Source organism: Harmonia axyridis, chromosome X, assembly GCF_914767665.1.
Source record: "Harmonia axyridis chromosome X, icHarAxyr1.1, whole genome shotgun sequence".
NCBI lineage: Eukaryota > Metazoa > Arthropoda > Insecta > Coleoptera > Coccinellidae > Harmonia > Harmonia axyridis.
Window position 1 is genome coordinate 29,273,167 of NC_059508.1, and position 7,500 is coordinate 29,280,666.

Here is a 7,500-nt window from a genome sequence, read left to right on the forward strand (position 1 = left end):
CCACCAGGTCTGGTTTGAGATTCCCTGCTAGTGGGTGTTGCAACCTCGGCTCATTTATAATTGCTACCTGGTTGCCCTGCTTTCTTAATCTGTCCACGATGAGGTCGCTAATCTCATCGTGTCTTCGGATCCTCCTTCTTTTTGTTGCCGTACAGTCACCCAATATGTGGCCAAGTGTCTCAAGCTTGGTCCTACATTGACGGCAAAAGAGGTCCGGTTGCGGCACAGCTCTGTTTAACGCCACTCTATTTGGACATGTGTTGGTTCGCATCTGGAGAGCTGTTATATATCTACATGGTTTCAGAAGTGACGGACTGAAAAGCCATGAATTCCCTATTGTATCGTCGGTGAGGGACGCGACCGACTTACCTTGCGAACCTAAGCTGGCCCATCTTGCAAGCTCTGCCTTCTTCGCCCGTAACTTATATGCCTTTAGATCCTCTTGCGTTACGGGCCATCGCAACCGTGCGCCTTGAGCCAGTTTGGCGAGACGCTGCACCAAACCAGCTCCGGTTGCTAAAGCTTGCATGACGGGATCGGCGCTGTTGCCTAAAAACTTTGATCCCGCCCTTAACGTGGCGCCCACGACCTGAGTCTCTAGTCGTGGGAAACCCAGTCCCCCGTCTCTCTTGCCGCAATAAATAAGGCAATCTGTAGTAGATTGCGGCAAGTGCAATATGTCTTTGATCACTACCCGTACAGCCTGGTCTAGTTTTCTTATTTCTGATATTGCGGGAGCTGCCATCCCCAATTGATACAGGTAGTGGGGGACCAGGTAGGTGGAGATAAGCTCTACCTTTTGGTGTGGTTTCAGCGCCAGCCGTTTGACTCTGCTGAGCGCTGAAGCAAGGTCGGACTCTATGCTCTCTATACTGATTCCTGCCCAAGGAGATATTTCCACACCAAGGTAAGCTACACGGCCGCCCGCACCGCAGTGCGGGATCCGCTCTCCACACATCAATGTCAGTCCGGGGTCAACTACACTCCAGGTCTTATGCAGTGGCTTTATGTGGAAGGTTACACATTTCTTAGGCGATAGCCTCATACTTAACCTCTCTAAGTATGCTTCCACAGTGTGTAGTTGATGCGTGGCCTGTTGCACATCTTCGCTCACGAGGACTAGGTCATCGGCGAAAGCCAGCGATGCTATGTGGGTATTGTTCGAGATTCTATACCCGGACTGACGCTCCAGCTCAAGCAGTAAGGGTTCTAATACTGCGTTGAATACGAACGGGCTTAGAGGGTCACCTTGCCTGACACCTCGCTGGAGATTTATCTCTACACTCCCACCCGCGGTGGAGATTTTCGTGCACACATTCTTGTATGATTCTTCCACCAGCTGTGCAACTACCGGTGGAAGCCCTTTTCTGCGTAACGACGGTCCCAATATTGAGTGTGGGACGGTGTCAAAAGCCTTACTTATATCCAGTATCGTTACGACCAGGTTCTTCCCAGTAGCCTTGGAGTGCCGCAGCAACTCCACAAGAATGTGCACGTTATTGAAGCACCCCGCCTCTGACGAAATGAACCCTTTTTGGCGGGGTGTGAAACCGACTACTGATCTTATCTTCTGGTCTATGCAGCCCCAAAAAATGCGGCTTACCAGAGATGTTATTGTTACGGGCCTGAAATTTTCAGTCTTTGTAACGTCTTTGCCCTCTTTTGGTATCAGTGTAGTTCGGTTCATACTCCAGTCTGTTGGTAGCTTCCCACTAAGCAACAACAGATTAAATAATAAATGGAGCACTTCTACCTTGCCCCTTTGCATCACATCGGCCCGCCTGATTCCATCCGGGCCGGGGGCCGTAGATTGTTTGGTTGCAGAGATACGTTTCCGGATCTCATCAACTGTGAAGGGCGGGAGTGCTTCTGAGGGTGCTATCGGGTCCTCGTTGATGCCCTCGGGCATCTGCGCCTGCGGCGCCACTCCCCATAGCTTTGTATAAAGCTCCTTCACTTCCGACATAGGTGGCTGCTGATAGCCACCTATCCAATCTACTCCCTGTCGGACATGTTTGGCTACTTGTCCTGGATTTTTCTTGTATAACTCTTGAGTTCGGGCATACAAGAAACGCCTTTTGCTACGCCCCTTGCCCCGAACTCTTGGGCTTTTGTTCCCTCCTGCTTCACACCCCGACGGTCTGAAGTGTGAAGTTGCCTCCTGGTAGAGGAAGTCGATCTGAGCTTGTGAAAACTCAAAATCAGGCTCCGAGGCAAGTCGGAGGGCGCCCTGCAGAAGATGGATCGCTTCTGCTGACTTGTCAGGGGTGACACCTTGAGGTAACTGATGAGCTAGAGCATGCTCTAAAATCCCACTTCTCCATTCGGCTAACTCTGGAGATGACAAGTCTTCAGGCGCTGGAGTCACCTGTATCACAGGAACCTGTACCTGAAGGGTATCAGGTTCGGATCGCTCTTCGATCCCTTCTTGGCTGGAAGCGTATCCCGCGCTATCCGAGTCAAGGTGGCTCGAGGGTGTATCTTGCGGCGGATGGTCACGCAAGTACTGATCTCGCAAAGTTCTATAAGAGGACAGTGCTCGCTTATCCCTTAATTGCTTTGCGGTCCTATTCAAAAAACCCTCCATTCTTTTCGCAATACGAGAATCCCCATAAAACCTCCGCTCCAGATCCAGCATGAGGTCGACTTCCTCCACCGTGAAGCCTCCCTCTCTGGGAGCACGCTGCCTTTCGGCTCCGGAGGTCCCTGCTCTAGCTTCATTTCTTACTTGGGGATGAGCCTTTATCTCGTGTTGCGATACGCCCATTTGTGTTCTGAAGTACCTATTACAATGATTACACCTAACTGCATTAGGTGGAGGTACTTCTGGGCCTGTGCATTTCGGCACATGGCATAGAGCCGCATGTTTCGACACATACTCCTTATGGCACGCTTTGCAAACAAATTTGGGAGTATGAGGATCATGTGTATCTTTAACATGCTTTATTGCATCGTTTATACTCAATGCCATGAAGTTCCCGCGTGCAGTGGTGAGACAAACACTGCATGAGGCATCGCTAAAGGGAACTTCTATTATAAAATTGCCTCCCTCGATTTTGCCATACAAATCGAGTTGGTGGTCCGTGAGAGAGTCCAATACTGCCGGGTCGTTAACAGTGACTCCCTGAGGTTGAGACATTAACTCCAGGGAGGGAACGGAGCCATGCCCCCCCCCCTGCCGAGGCTTGTGATCTTGTGATCGGAGCTCGGGAATGCCATCTGCGAGGCTGCTAACCTTCCAGACCTTTCTCAAGGAGGCTCTTAGCCGTGTGTTGCCACACGTTACCAACCCTCGGGTGGTGCAAGCACCGGACCCGTCCTCCTTACCCACAGGGAAGAGAACCCTGTGAGCTCAACATCCTGAGTCGAGATGTTAAGAGAGTCATAGTTACTCCCGCCGTTTACCCGCGCTTTTTTGAATTTCTTCACGTTGACATTCAGAGCACTGGGCAGAAATCACATTGCGTCAACACCCGCTGGGGCCATCGCAATGCTTTGTTTTAATTAGACAGTCGGATTCTCCCAGTCCGTGCCAGTTCTGAGTTGATTGTTAGATGACGGCCGCAGAGATTACCCAGAGCACCCTTGCGAGCACTCACGGGGTCTCGAAGCTTGACGATTCCGCGGGAGGCCAAGACGCGGGACCGAGCTCGGATCAAACGTAACGCAAGCGAAACGCATCACCTCGCCCAGGCCCGGTACGTTAGCCGTGACCCACTTCCCCAACAAGCCCGACACGCCACAATCCTCAGAGCCAATCCTTATCCCGAAGTTACGGATCTAATTTGCCGACTTCCCTTACCTACATTATTCTATCGACTAGAGGCTCTTTACCTTGGAGACCAGCTGCGGATATGGGTACGAGCCGGCGCGACGCCTACACGTGGCCCTCTCCCGGATTTTCAAGGTCCGAGGAGAAGATCCGGACACCGCCGCAAATGCGGTGCTCTTCGCGTTCCAAACCATATCTCCCTGCTAGAGGATTCCATGGAACTCGAACGCTTATGCAGAAAAGAAAACTCTTCCCGGATCTCTCGACGGCGTCTCCGGGTCCTTTTGGGTTGCCCCGACGAACTCTCTTACGAGGGCCCGGTTTAATTTCGGTTCCGCTGCCGGGTTCCGGAATAGGAACCGGATTCCCTTTCGCCCGACGGGCGTGCGTCACGCGTCAAGATGCATAGCATTTCTGCCACCACTTATAAACACGATTAACAACGCCACATCAACATCGGCTTTCGCCTAGGGCTTAGGATCGACTGACTCGTGTGCAACGGCTGTTCACACGAAACCCTTCTCCACCTCAGCTCTCCAGGGCCTCGCTGGAGTATTTGCTACTACCACCAAGATCTGCACCGAAGGCGGCTCCAGACGGCCTCACGGCCAGCCCTTCTGCGCTCACCTCCGCGACCCTCCTACTCATCAGGGCTTCATGACCGCCCCGAAGGGCGACCGCACATGCCACTGACGGCCGAGTATAAGCACGACGCTTCAGCGCCATCCATTTTCAGGGCTAGTAACTTCGGCAGGTGAGTTGTTACACACTCCTTGGCGGATTCCGACTTCCATGGCCACCGTCCTGCTGTCTTAAGTTACCAACGCCTTTCATGGTATCCCATAAGCGTCGATTTAGGCGCTTTAACTCGGCGTTTGGTTCATCCCACAGCGCCAGTTCTGCTTACCAAAAATGGCCCACTTGGCACTCTGATCCGAAATCTCGCGGCTTCACATTCAAGCAAGCCGGAGATCTCACCCATTTAAAGTTTGAGAATAGGTTGAGGTCGTTTCGACCCCAATGCCTCTAATCATTCGCTTTACCGGATGAGACTCGTATGCAACGAGCGCCAGCTATCCTGAGGGAAACTTCGGAGGGAACCAGCTACTAGATGGTTCGATTAGTCTTTCGCCCCTATACCCAGTTCCGACGATCGATTTGCACGTCAGAATCGCTACGGACCTCCATCAGGGTTTCCCCTGACTTCGTCCTGACCAGGCATAGTTCACCATCTTTCGGGTCCCAGCGTGTACGCTCTTGGTGCGCCTCCTCTCGCAATGAGAATGAGGCGCCCCGGGAATGCGGGTCAGTCATGGAGACCGACCATCTTCCCTTAGTTCACATAAAGTGAACCGTTACTTTCATTGCGCCTTTAGGTTTAGTGATTCCCAATGACTCGCGCACACGCTAGACTCCTTGGTCCGTGTTTCAAGACGGGTCCTGAAAGTACCCAAAGCAATAGCGTCGCTGATCGGCGTTTCAAGAGGTCTGTCCAAGAACACCGCGGCGAACAGTCGCAAACGGACGGAATCGGCACTAGGTCCGATCGCCATCACAATTCACATACTTGCCACGGGCCGGACGCGAACTAAGTCGCGGCCTCCCGCCATCAGTAAACCGTCGAGCGAGCTGTTCGGAAACCCAGTGTCCGTAAACATCGGAAAATCCGAGCTCACGGGCTACACTCGAGACCGTAGAACAGCACCCAACGGATCGCGACGACCTACTAGGGGAGAAGTGCACGCGTCCGAAGCCGGAGATGAACCGAAGGGAACAGCCAACGCGAACGTCGCCGTTTCCACAGTCAGTAAATCCCAACAACAGGCGCGAATGAATCTCCCCATTCGACCTTTCGGGTTTCTCAGGTTTACCCCTGAACGGTTTCACGTACTCTTGAACTCTCTCTTCAAAGTTCTTTTCAACTTTCCCTCACGGTACTTGTTCGCTATCGGTCTCGTGGTTATATTTAGCCTTAGATGGAGTTTACCACCCACTTAGGGCTGCACTCTCAAGCAACCCGACTCTAAGAAGAGATCCTCTAGCAAGCCGCAGCGGTCGCTACGGGCCTGGCACCCTCTATGGGCGATGGCCCCATTCAAGATGGACTTGAACGCGCCGCGAACTCGCCAGATAATGGATCCTTCCAAACACCACATCTCCCGGCGACCGGTTACGATCGCGGGATTCAGTGCTGGGCTAATCCCTGTTCGCTCGCCGCTACTAAGGGAATCCTAGTTAGTTTCTTTTCCTCCGCTTAATAATATGCTTAAATTCAGCGGGTAGTCTCACCTGTCCTGAGGTCGTATGTTCAAATCATCGAAACGTTCCGAAACTAACCTTTGGCGGCTCATAAAATCACGTACCTTACGCGAGGGAGTTAGCCTACTCAAAGGCGTCTATTATCTCCTGCTCCGTATGGCGGATCATGCGAATCCAAGCAAAGTGCTTCGGTGTTTCGGGGGTGCGCTCATGAAAGCTCATCCGCAACGCGCGACAACTGGCACATTAAAGCGATCGGACGTCGTTCAGATTTCTCGGACACGACGATCGCATGTCTACAGTCATGGGCGCAGATCGAGCAATACCACGACACCACAATATATGCTTTCGCAATTCAAGACGGCGCGTTACGAAAACAACTCCTCATCATTCCAACACACGAGGCGTCGAAACGACAGAACGTTGATCGTCACGCGGCAAACCGTCCAACTCGCCCAAATGACCTTCGGTACAGGATCAACGTTAGACGACCTTTACGTCGTCACTTCGTCAAGCCATAACGTCTGGCCGGGCAGTCTTTGTAATGGAACCGACCCTCAGTCAGGAGTGGTCCGAGGACAGTGTCCGAGGACCGCAATGTGCGTTCGAAATGTCGATGTTCATGTGTCCTGCAGTTCGCATGTTGACGCGCAATTAGCTGCGTTCTTCATCGACCCACGAGCCAAGTGATCCACCGTTCAGGGTAATCTTTTATGTTCGATTTCTCGGTACTAGTCGCAATGGACTTTCCCTCGAAATACGAGACGCCAACTGCGAACCTCCTCGAGAATGACATTCCAATGACTGAGACGACCCACTGAAGGGTCAATACGTCAGTCGATCGGCGCAAAATCTTCGGTTCAACTAGTTTGCGTACTAATCTAGTGACAATTATCGTAAAAAATTCGGACGGAGACAAACGTCGCAGACAATCCCGAAAGAGCATAAAAACGCTAATGTAACGGGCGTCGCACAACGTCGACGTCTTCGTCCCTGGAATAGATCGTCCTACCGAAGTCCGTAGACAACGGTAACGACTGATCGATTTCGGGCGAGAATCTTTAAAACCTGCAGCCGGCTCCTCGTTCCGTGCCAAACACGAAACTTCGCCCAGCCACGAACGCGGCAATCCAAGCGCTTCGAATCCTTATTCCGAGCACATCACGAGACTTCGCCCAACTACGAACGTCAGCATAAGCAGCCGGCTCCTCGTTCCATCAAGGAACTTCGCCCAACCACAAACGCCGACATAAGCGGCCGGCTCCTCATTTCGTGAGCATCTCTAAACATGGACCTACAACGAAGGCTGCACACACGTGCGGCCGGCTCCTCGTTTCGAGGATATCACAAGACTTCGCCCAACCACGAACGTCAGCATAAGCAGCCGGCTCCTCGTTCCGTCAAGGAACTTCGCCCAACCACAAACGCCGACATAGGCGGCCGGCTCCTCATCTCGTAAACATCACGAA

General features: G+C 52.5%; 1 non-coding gene and 1 pseudogene across 1 annotated transcript; both read right to left on the minus strand.

Annotated features, from left to right (window-relative positions):
- The window catches only part of LOC123688213, an 8,354-nt pseudogene extending 2,279 nt beyond the window's left edge, over window positions 1-6,075 (minus strand).
- Window positions 6,076-6,582: 507 nt separating this feature from the next.
- LOC123688494 lies at window positions 6,583-6,737 on the minus strand. Its single transcript, XR_006750010.1, has one exon. It is a non-coding gene; the product is annotated as a 5.8S ribosomal RNA (ribosomal RNA).
- Between the last annotated feature and the right edge of the window lie 763 nt (window positions 6,738-7,500).